General features: G+C 36.4%; 1 pseudogene; it reads left to right on the top strand.

Annotated features, from left to right (window-relative positions):
- The first annotated feature begins 3,894 nt into the window (after positions 1–3,894).
- LOC111150300 lies at positions 3,895–4,356 on the top strand (annotated as a pseudogene).
- The last annotated feature ends 8,563 nt before the right edge of the window (positions 4,357–12,919 follow it).

The following is a 12,919-nucleotide window of genomic DNA, read 5'->3' as shown; positions in this document are numbered from 1 at the left end:
CACACATAGTACCAATATCACATTTTCAGTTTGGTTATTGCATTGTAACTATGTAAGACAAAAACTGCTGGGCATACTGAGTGAAAGCTACATGGGACCTCTCTGTACTGTATTTGTGAATCTATAATTCTGTGAAGCTTCATGAATCTGTAATTACTACAAAATAAAAAGATTAAAAAGGGGTTTTGATATCTCAGAGCTGAAGGGGGGCTTCTCAAGAGATGGTAGTATTTACATCAATGGATTTTCACTTTGGATAATTCATCTACCTGTATAATTGATATGTACAGTTTTTGGTACATTTAATTCAACCTAATTATTTCTTTTAATATGAAAATGGATAAAACCAGCCAGAGTGAATTTACTGAGTGAATAGTAAAGAGTACTGAGGGAAGAACCATGGAGAAACCTAATTTTAAGATTGATGACAAGAAAAAAGATATAACAAAGTCTAGGCAGTGGTCATAGAAATTAAAGAAAATCAGAGAATTGTGGTATCATGAAAGCTAAAGGAGAGGTGAGTTCCAAGGTAGGGATTCAAATAGGTCAAATAAGTAATGAAAATGGCAAATAATAAATTGTTGGTATTTATATCTTGGGCTAAATTTTAGGAGGTAAAAATGATGTAACAGTATATGAAAAAGTAGAGACAAGAGTATAAATTAATTTATACTATGGATACTCTCAAGGAGGTTAGGAGAAAGTTGAGCCTTCATGTAGGCCAAGAGAAATGAGAGGGTACAGAGAATTGATAACCGGTAGCTTATACAAATGGTCACAAATGCTTCACATCCCCATATGTGTGTTCCTTTGAAAGGTGACTTTGAAGCTCCTAAATATATTAAATAATTATTAACAGATCTAAAGGCAAGAATATACAACAATGCAATAATACTAATAGTGATAACAGATTATCCCGACAGAAAGTAAGAAAATAATAGACTTGAACTGTACTTTGGAACAAATGGATCTAACAGGCATATGCAGAGCATTCTATTCAACAGTGACAGACTATATATTTTTCTCTAGGGCACATGGAACATTTTCCAAAATAGACCATATATTAGGTTACAAAAAGAAGTCTTCACAAATTTAACCAAAGTCAAACTATATCAAGTCTTTTCCAACTTTTCCAATGACAGTGATATGAAACTATAAATCAACTATATGAGAAAAACTGAAAAATTCACCAAAATATGAATATTAAATTACACACTTCTGAACAATCAATGGGTCAAATAATAAATCTTAAAAATTATTTAATTTGGGGGGCCCCTGGGTGGCTCAGTGGGTTAAGCCTCTGCCTTCAGCTCAGGTCATGATCTCAGGGTCCTAGTATTGAGGCCTGCATGGGCTTTCTGCTCAGCATGGAGTCTGCTTCCCCATCTCTCTCTGCCTGCCTCTGCCTACTTGTGATCTCTTTCTCTGTGTCAAATAAATAAATAAAATCTTTTTTTAATTATTAAATTTTTTTAATTAAAAATATCTTGAAACAACAGAAATGCAAAAACAACATATCAAAACTTATTTGATGCAATTAAAGCAGTTCTAAAAGGGACATTTATAGCCTATAAATAAATTATGAAACAATGTCTACATGAAGAAACAAGAACAATTTCAAATAAACAACCTAACTTTATACTTCAGGAAACTAAGAAAGGAAGAATAAGCTAAGCTCAAAGTTAGTAGAAGGAAAGATATAATAAGGAAATAAATGAAATGGAGACTAGAAAGACAATAGAGAAGATCAATAGAATCAAGAGTTGGATTTTTGAAAAGATAAAATTGATAAACCCTTAGCTAGACTAAGGAAAAAAGATAATAAAATTATAATAGAAAGAAGAGACATTACAAATGATACCAAACAAATATGATCATAAAAGACTACTATGTACAATCATGCCAACAAATTAGATAACTTCAAAGAAATGGATAAATTCCTAGAAACTCCAACTTACTAAGACTGAATCATGAAGTAACAGAAAATTTGAACAGAACAATAACAAGCAAGGCTATTTAATTAGTAAACTCCCAAACAACAAAAGCCCAGGAAAAGATGACTTTACTGAATTCTACCAAATATTTAAATAATTAACTCCAGTTTTTCTCAACCTCTTCAAAAAAATTGAAGAGAAGGAACACTTTCAATCTTATTTTACAAGGCTGGCATTACACTGATACCAAAGCCAGACAAGTGCATTACAAAGAAAGGAATTACAGGGAATATGCCTATTAAACATAGATGTAAAAATCCTCAACAAAATATTAGCAAACTGAATTCAGAAGTACATTAAAAGGATCATACATCATGCTCAAGTGGGATAATCCCCAGGATACAAGGATAGTTCACCATACCTGAATAAATAAATGCGATATAACACATTAACATAATGAAGGACAAAAATCGTATAATCACTTTAGTAGTTGAGGTAAAAGCATTTGACCAAATTTAATAGCGTTTATGAAAAAAAACTCTCAAAAATTAGGAATAGAAAGAATGTACCCAAACATGATAAAGGTTGTGTATGACAAACCCACAGTTAACATCACACTCAATGTTGAAAAGCTGAAATCTTTTCCTCTAAGATCAAAAATGTTACAAGGATGCTCTCTTTTGCCATCTCCATTCAACATAGTACTGCAAGTCCTAGCCTGAGCAATTAGGCAAGAAAAAGAAATAAAAGTCATCCAAATCAGAAAAGAAGTAAAATCATCTCTATTTGCATATAACATGGTATTATAACTAGAAAACCCTTAAGTTTCCACAAAATCTCTAATAAATGAATTCACTAAAGTTGAAGGATACAAAAGCAACATAAAAATCATTGCATTTTTACACAGTAACAATGAACTAACCAAAAGAGAGAAAAGAATCCCATTTACAATAGCATCAAAAACAATAAAAGACTTAGGAAGAAATTTAAACAAGGTGGTGAAAGATTTGTTCATTGAATACTTGAGCACATGGATAAAATAAATTGAAGAAGGCACAAATAAATGAAAAGATACCCCATGTTCCTGGAAGGAAGAATTAATAATGTTTAAATACCCATACCACCTAAAGGGATCTACAGATTCAATACAAGCCACCAAAATTCCAATGGCATTTTTCTAAGAAACAGAAAAAGAAAAATCCTAAAATTTGTAGGGAACCACAAAAGACCACAAATAGCCAAAACAATCTTGAGGAAAAAAATAACAAAGTGGAGGCATCACACTTCCTGATTTTAAATTATATTACAAAATTATACATGTATTCCCCCCCTTTTCAAAAGTCCGTGTTGTGTCACCTCACTTTTACAAAAGACCTACAAAAAGAAAGAAGAAAAAGTATCTATAATAATGCCTGTTTTTCCTAACTGAAAGAAATCCAAAGAAGATTTTTGCTTTAACAAGGACAAAAAGTGAAAATAATGTTTAGTGTTTGTTTTACAGTGAGCCATTATAGAGGCATTGTGCATCCTGAGTAGCAAACACAGCTCTGCCAAGCTCCGTCCCTAGAGAACTACACTCAGCATCTCAACATCAAGCTGCCATAACTTTGAATTGTGTCTTTGAGCATCTGTGTTTTATCTCAATTTATCTTGTGCATCCATTAGCAAGATGTACCCTAAGGTATCAGAAAAGCCTAACACATTATTTTTGAGGTCTGGGAACATTCAAAATTTGTTCCACATAAGTGAATAGTAATTACTTCTTTGTGCCATTTCAGCTTAGGGATTAAAACAGTGTGGTACTTGCACAAAGATGGACAGATTGATGGAATAGAATAGGATGACCAGAAATAAGTCTTCACATAGTTGGCCAATTTATTTTTGAAAAAGATGCGAAGACCATCCAATGGGGAAAGGACAATTTTTTCAACAAAATGGTGCTGGGATCCCTTTTACAAAGATGGTGCCAAAAGCTGAGAAGGAAGCCCCTACCCCTCCCAAAGCCAAAGCCAAAGGAAAGGGTTTGATGGCCAAGAAAGTGGTGCTGAAAGCCATCCACAGTCACAAAAAAAAAGATCCGCACATCACCTACGATCCCACGACCCAAGACTCTGCGTCTCCCAAGGCAGCCCCAATACCCTGGAAAGAGCACTTGAAACATGCTCAATCACTATGCCATCATCGAGTTCCCCCTGACTACTGAGTCAGCCAATGAAGAAAATAGAAGACAACAACATGCTTGTGTTCATTGTCGATGTAAGGCCAACAAGTACCAGATCAAACAGGCTGTGAAGAAGCTCTACAACATTGATGTGGCCAAGGTCAACACCTTGATCAGGCCTGATGGGGAGAAGAAGGCCTATGTTCAACTGGCCCCTGACTATGATGCTTTGATGTTGCCAGCAAAATTGGGATCATCTAAACTGAGTCCAGCTGGCTAAATCTAAATACAGTTTATTTCATCATACAAAAACAAACAAACAAATGGTACTGGGAGAGCTGGATATTCACATGCAAAAGAATGAAATTGGACCCTTACCTTATATACATACACAAAAATCAACTCAAGATAGACCAAAGACTTAAGCTAAGGGCTAAAAATAAAAAATTCTTAGGAAAAAAACGTTGGGGAAAAGTTTCATGACATCGGATTTTTCAACATTTCATGGGAATGACACTAAAAGCATGGGCAACGAAGAAAGAGTAGATTAATTGAACATCAAAATTAAGAGCTTTTATGCATCCAAAAACACTATCAAAAAAGTGAAAAAGCAACCTACAGAATGGGAGAAAATATTTACTAATCATATATATGACAAATGATTAATATCCAGAATGTATAAAAACTCCAACTCAACAACAAAACATTCAAAAATTGGCAAAGGATTTGAATAAACATTTCTCCAAAGAGGTACAATTAATCCTTAATCATTAGGAAAATGCAAAGCCAAACTGCAATGAGATAATCACTTCACACTCACTAGGATGGCTATTATTAAATAAATAAATAAAATACAAATGTGATGAGTATGTAGAAATTTGGAACACTTGTGCTTTGTTGGTGGGAATATAAAATGTGTAGTCTCTGGAAAGCAGTGGAATTATAAACATAGCTTTACCATACATTCCAGCAATTCCACTTCTATGTGTGTATCCCAAGGCACTGAATACAGGGGCTTGAGCAGATACTTATAAACCAACATCCACAGCAACATTATTCACAATAGGCAAAAGGTGGGAACAACCTAAATATTCATCAACACATGAATGGTTAAACAAAAGGTGATTTGTACAGTCAGTGAAAGAGCATTTAGTTTTACAAAGGAATGAAATTCTGATCCATGCTATGGCATGAATGAACCTTGCAAACATTATACACAGTTAATAAGTCAGATATAGAAGGATAAATAATGTATGATTCCAATTACATGAGGTACCTAGCATAGTCAAAATCGTAGAGACAGAAAGCTGAATAAAAGTTACCAGGTATTAGAAGGAGAGAAAAGGGGAAGTTATATTTTAATGGATACAGCATTTATGATGAAAAGGTTAGGCTTATGGGTAGTGGCATTGTGAATGTATTTAATGCCATTGAATTTTACCCTTCAAATAGTTTCACTGATAAATTTCATGTTATATATATTTTACTACAATTTTAAAAAACATAATACAATTAGCTTTTAGATTTTTAACATAAGTGAATATCTTCATTATCTTGAGGCAAGTGGAGATTATTTAAATAGATACAGAAAGCACTGACCATGAGAAAAATATTGATAAAATTGATAAAATGATATACATTTAAATTAGGAACATCTGCTCAACAAAGTACACTATTTAAAAAATGGAAAGGCAAGCCACAGACTAAGAAGAGAAGGTATTTCAATTTATACAGTGTCCTAAGAGGAAGCTTTAAGCTTAGATAACTTCAGAAGTGCAAACTTAACAAAACAAAGCATTTTATTATTTAGTTATTTAAATTTATTTCACATTTAGCCTCAGGAATTTTAATACATTTTAATGTTAATTTTTTAAATTTCAGTCCCTCAGATTGAAAACAGCAAATGTCAACCTATGGAATCAATTGGTGAATCTGAAAAACTAGTCCTGCATAGTATAAGGAGGCTTCCAAGAACCTTTCCGTTGCTCCTTTCCAATGAGTCTAGAGACACATCCAGATACCTTCCTTCCTGGTGAGTTCCCCTGTCATGCCCATTTGTGAGAGCACATCTAATCTGGGACCATGTCAGTCCACCAGGGAGGTTCTAATAACTGTGATTCAAAGAGAATGTGTCATCATCTCAGTTCCATTCTCAGATACCCCTTGGCCACTATACAAATTCTCTCACTTTATCTGCTCAACAGATAAAGTACCAATTTAGTAAGTACCTACAAAAGGCATCTTTTGTCAAGTCCTCTCCATGCCCACCCTCAAATTTCTGCTGTGTTTTTCCCTGTGTTCATTAGATGCCAATTTCCTGATATCTGTAGAAATACATATGGGGTCAGAGAAAAATCCCAAAAGATAACACTCCGAAATAACCTTTTTTTTTATCTACTTACACAGAGAAATGACTAACAGCTCACTCTGCTGAAAATTATTTTCAGGTCTAATACACCAAACACTCTATGGCATATTTTTAAGTTTTAAATCTCACATAATATATAATACCTATTAATAACAAATTTTAACTGGGGTGCCTGAGTGGCTCAGTCAGTTAAGTGTCTGACTCTTGATTTTGGCTCAGGTCATGATCCCAGGGTTGTGGGATCAAGCTCCAAGTCAGGATCTGTGCTCAGCAGAGTCTGCTTGTCCCTCTTCCCTCTGCTCCTCCCCCTATTTGCACTCTTCCTCTATCTCTAACTCTAAATATATAACATCTTTAAAAAAAAAAAAAAAAGAAAAAGAATAAATTGTAACTGACTAAAGATACTGATATGAATAATTCATAAAATCATCATGCTATTATGGGTTTTTTCCTCTTTTATAAACTCTCTATAATTTTACATTATTGTATACTTAAAGTATTTACATACATTTAAAAAGATTTATTAATTGGCAGGGGAGGTAAACAATGAGAGACTATGGACTCTGAAAAACAATCTGAAGGGTTTGAAGAGGTGGGGGGGGGTGGGAGGTTGGGGGAACCAGGTGGTGGGTATTAGAAAGGGCACGGATTGCATGGAGCACTGGGTGTGGTACAAAAACAATGAATACTGTTATGCTGAAAATAAATTTTAAAAAAATGATTAAAAAAAAGATTTATTTATTTAATTGAAAGAGAGAGAGAGAGAGAGATCTCTTCTCGGCCTTTTGGCCAAGATCAAGTGAAAGAGAGAGAGGCAGAAGGAGCAGAGGGAGAGAGTCTCCAAGCAGGCTCCCTGCTGAGCTGGGAGCCTTACTTGGGGCTCAGTCTCAGGACCCATGAGGTCATGACCTGAGCCAAAACCAAGAGTCAGATGCTTAACCACATGAGCCATCCAGATGCCCCAGTATTTTTATATATTTGTAGACATAATACATTTTTCTTTTTAAGCTATGGAAGAGTATTTTATTCCTATTCAGCATCTGGGAGTGAACACAAAGTTTTATTGGGCATAAAAAGCAACATTTTAAAATCATTGGTGACTGCTAGAGTCAGTATTTCATTTCTTTCTGGTAAATCAGGACATAAACCCATTAGGAAGGGCTAGTATATTGATATAATTGGAAAACTGAAGATGTTCTCTCTACAGAGTTTTCCTAGAAAATTGAAAAATCCTGAGGTAAATGTGTACTTCATTGTTTTATTTGTTTGCTTGTTTGGCTTATAATTGAATGTAAAAAAAAAAAAAAAAGAAAAACCCACCCCTCTTACACAAAACTGTGAGTAAATTAGAAGTTTGTTTTCTATATCTTCACTCTCCTGAGACAATAGAGGTAGGTAGATATGATTATCTCTCTCAGATCTGCTTTATTTGATATATATGTATATTCTCCTGGGACCAAGGACATTTGGCACACCACCCCCAGGCACAGGATTAAAAGCACATTGAAATCTATGGTCCTGGTCACCTATGTGGCTCAGTCTGTTAAGATCCAACTTCTGATTTCAGCTCAGGTCATGGTCTCAGGGCTGTGAGATCAAACCCTGCATCAGGCTCTGTGCTCAGCAGGGAGTCTGCTTGAGATCCTCTCTCTCCCTCTCACCCAGTCCTTCCCCTGCTAGCTTGCTCTCTCTCTCTTCCTCAAATAAATAAATAAAATTTTTTTAAAAAAAGAAATCTGTGGTCCCTATATTTTATAATTTGTTGTGTATAAAAATTCAAGATATTCTAATGTCTTTAAAAATCATATATTTTAGAACTAAAGAGTTGGAACATTAGATATTATCCTAAGAAAAGTTGGTGCAGAAGCTATTTAGTAAAGCTATATATGGTTCTACTCTCTCAACATTTACCACTCCAAATCTGGAAGACAAAATTTGTCTTCAACTTGTTTCATTTATCACTCAGAAAACTCTTGTCAAAGGAACATCTACCTGTTTCACTTCAATGCCAACTGTTTTTAAAACTCACATCACAGACCCAGACTTAAGGATAAATTCAAAGGTAATAGTAGGTTCCTATGTGGGGGCTCTTGTCTATACCCTTGTTCCAAAAGAGTATGTAGATAGAGTCGGGTATTTATGGGAACAGGTCCTGGCACATGGGAGTATTGGAAATGAATAAGATTTGGGGTAAGGCAAGTGCCGAGGGTTGGGACTTTGGGAGGCAGGAGGAGATTAGGAACCAGATGGTAACAGAGCCTATTTTCAGAAACTGCATATATGTCTGTGTAAAATCAGAGATACCAAGATAATCCTTTTGTTCTCATGGGAATAGACTAATAGCAACTCCAACTTTGACATTCTTTCATATTAAATACAAATAATTGATAAAAAAAAAAGAGGGAATAAAAACAAAGAGTTCAAATTATGTGAAGAAATAGAATTACAAGGGACATTTCAGTACAGATTTTAGGCTGGCAGAATAAGAAATCAATAAACACATTCACTTATCAAATTAAGGCCTAACTTTTGGGTTTTAATCATAACAAATAACAGATAATAGGGAATACTCAACAATATAGATTATAGTAGCTGAAATATGAAGAACTTCCCAAAGGGACAATTCTGTGATAAAAACAGTAAAGAGAAAGAAAAAATGAAGAGATAATTTGACAATAATGCCTCAGTTTTATTAATTAACCAAAGTTTCAAGAACTTAAACCATTGGATTGACATTTAAACAACACAATTTTAAGAAAAACTGTTTCTGGCCATTAAAAATTAAGATTCAGAGGAGTCAAGATGGCGGAGAAGTAGCAGGCTGAGACTACTTCAGGTAGCGGGAGATCAGCTAGATAGCTTATCTAAAGATTGCAAACACCTACAAATCCAACGGGAGATCGAAGAGAAGAAGAACAGCAACTCTAGAAACAGAAAATCAACCACTTTCTGAAAGGTAGGACTGGCGGAGAAGTGAATCCAAAGCGACGGGAAGATAGACCGTGGGGGGAGGGGCCGGCTCCCGGCAAGCGGTGGAGCAACGGAGCACAAAATCGGGACTTTTAAAAGTCTGTTCCGCTGAGGGACATCGCTCCAGAGGCTTAACCAGGGTGAAGCCCACGCGGGGTCAGCATGGCCTCGGGTCCCACAGGGTCATAGAAGGATCGCGGATGTCTGAGTGTTGCAGAGCTTACAGGTATCAGAACGGGGAAGCCGGCTACAGACAGAGCCGAGGAGTGAGCTCTAAGCTCGGGGTTACCTTGAACCGGTCGCAGGCTCGGTCAGCTCGGAGCGCGGCCGGAGGCAGGGTGACGGGAGTAATTGGGCGCTGTTCTCTGAGGGCGCACTGAGGAGTGGGGCCCCGGGCTCTCGGCTCCTCTGGGCCGGAGACCAGGAGGCCACCATCTTCATTACCGCCCTCCGGAACGCTACGGAAAGCGCTCAGGGAACAAAAGCTCCCGAAAGCAAACCCGAGCGGATTACTCAGCCCGGCCCCTGGTAAGGGCGGTGCAACTCCGCCCGGGGCAAAGACACTTGAGAATCACTACAACAGGCCCCTCCCCTAGAAGATCAACAAGAAACCCAGCCAGGACCAAGTTCACCTACCGAGGAGTGCAGTTTCAATACCAAGGAGAGCAGCGTAATTCCAGAGGAGGAGAAAGCAAAGCACGGAATTCATGGCTTTCTCCCCATGATTCTTTAGCCTTGCAGTTAATTATTTTTTTCTTTTTCAATTTTTTTCTCTTCTTCTGCTAAATTTTTTTAACTTTTACCCTTTTCTTTTTTAACGTTTTTTAACTAGTTTATCTAATATATATATTTTTTTCCTTTTTATATTTTTTCTTTATTGGTTTTCTTTTTTTGTTTTTTTTTTTGTTTTTTTTTTTTTTTTTTTTTTTTACTTTTTTTTCCCCTTTCTCCCCCCTCACGATTTGGGATCTCTTCTGATTTGGCTAAAGCATATTTTCCTGGGGTTGTTGCCACCCTTTTAGTATTTTACTTGCTCCTTCATATACTCTTATCTGGACAAAATGACAAGGCAGAAAAATTCACCACAAAAAAAAGAACAAGAGGCAGTACCGAAGGCTAGGGACCTAATCAATACAGACATTGGTAATATGTCAGATCTAGAGTTCAGAATGACGATTCTCAAGGTTCTAGTCGGGCTCGAAAAAGGCATGGAAGATATTAGAGAAACCCTCTTGGGAGAGATAAAAGCCCTTTCTGGAGAAATAAAAGAACTAAAATCTAACCAAGTTGAAATCAAAAAAGCTATTAATGAGGTGCAATAAAAAATGGAGGCTCTCACTGCTAGGATAAATGAGGCAGAAGAAAGAATTAGCGATATAGAAGACCAAATGACAGAGAATAAAGAAGCTGAGCAAAAGAGGGACAAACAGCTACTGGACCACAAGGGGAGAATTTGAGAGATAAGTGACACCATAAGATGAAACAACATTAGAATAATTGGGATTCCAGAAGAAGAGGAAACAGAGAGGGGAGCAGAAGGTATATAGGAGAGAATTATTGGAGAGAATTTCCCCAATATGGCAAAGGGAACAAGCATCAAAATCCAGGAGGTTCAGAGAACCCCCCTCAAAATCAATAAGAATAGATCCACACCCCGTCACCTAATAGTAAAATTTGCAAGTCTTAGTGACAAAGAGAAGATCCTGAAAGCAGCCCGGGAAAAGAAGTCTGTAACGTACAATGGTAAAAATATTAGATTGGCAGCAGACTTATCCACAGAGACCTGGCAGGCCAGAAAGAGCTGGCGTGATATATTCAGAGCACTAAACGAGAAAAACATGCAGCCAAGAATATTATATCCAGCTAGGCTATCATTGAAAATAGAAGGAGAGATTAAAAGTTCCAGGACAAACAAAAACTGAAAGAATTTGCAAATACCAAACCAGCTCTACAGGAAATATTGAAAGGGGTCCTCTAAGCAAAGAGAGACCCTAAAAGTAGTAGATCAGAAAGAAACAAAGACAATATACAATAACAGTCACCTTACAGGCAATACAATGGCACTAAATTCATATCTCTCAATACTTACCCTGAATGTTAATGGGCTAAATGCCCCAATCAAAAGACACAGGGTATCAGAATGGATAAAAAAACAAAACCCATCTATATGTTGCCTACAAGAAACTCATCTTAAACCCGAAGACACCTCCAGATTTAAAGTGAGGGGGTAGAAAAGAATTTACCATGCTAATGGACATCAGAAGAAAGCAGGAGTGGCAATCCTTATATCAGATCAATTAGATTTTAAGCCAAAGACTATAATAAGAGATGAGGAAGGACACTATATCATACTCAAAGGAACTGTCCAACAAGAAGATCTAACAATTTTAAATATCTATGCCCCTAACGTGGGAGCAGCCAACTATATAAACCAATTAATAACAAAATCAAAGAAACACATCGACAATAATACAATAATAGTAGGGGACTTTAACACTCCCCTCACTGAAATGGACAGATCATCCAAGCAAAAGATCAACAAGGAAATCAAGGCCTTAAATGACACACTGGACCAGATGGACATCACAGATATATTCAGAACATTTCATCCCAAAGCAACAGAATACACATTCTTCTCAAGTGCACATGGAACATTCTCCAGAATAGATCACATTCTTGGTCCTAAATCAGGTCTCAACCATTATCAAAAGATTGGAATCATTCCCTGCATATTTTCAGACCACAATGCTCTGAAGCTAGAACTCAATCACAAGAGGAAATTTGGAAAGAACCCAAATACATGGAGACTAAACAGCATCCTTCTAAAGAATGAATGGGTCAAACAGGAAATTAAAGAAGAATTGAAAAAATTCATGGAAACAAATGATAATGAAAACACAACGGTTCAAAATCTGTGGGACACAACAAAGGCAGTCCTGAGAGGAAAATATATAGCGGTACAAGCCTTTCTCAAGAAACAAGAAAGGTCTCAGGTACACAACCTAACCCTACACCTAAAGGAGCTGGAGAAAGAACAAGAAAGAAACCCTAAACCCAGCAGGAGAAGAGAAATCATAAAGATCAGAGCAGAAATCAATGAAATAGAAACCAAAAAAACAATAGAACAAATCAACGAAACTAGGAGCTGGTTCTTTGAAGGAATTAATAAGATTGATAAACCCCTGGCCAGACTTATCAAAAAGAAAAGAGAAAGGACCCAACTAAATAAAATCATGAATGAAAGAAGAGATCACAACGAACACCAAAGAAATACAGACAATTATAAGAACATACTATGAGCAACTCTATGCCAACAAATTTGACAATCTGGAAGAAATGGGTGCATTCCTAGAGACATATAAACTACCACAACTGAACCAGGAAGAAATAGAAAGCCTGAACAGACCCATAACCAGTAAGGAGATTGAAACAGTCATCAAAAATCTCCAAACAAAAGCCCAGGGCCAGATGGCTTCCCAGGGGAAT

Source organism: Enhydra lutris, unplaced genomic scaffold, assembly GCF_002288905.1.
Source record: "Enhydra lutris kenyoni isolate GAN:26980312 unplaced genomic scaffold, ASM228890v2 scaffoldscaffold22, whole genome shotgun sequence".
Taxonomy (NCBI): Eukaryota; Metazoa; Chordata; class Mammalia; order Carnivora; family Mustelidae; genus Enhydra; species Enhydra lutris.
The sequence above is the reverse complement of the archived record's forward strand: the minus strand, read 5'-3'. Positions and strand labels throughout refer to the sequence as shown.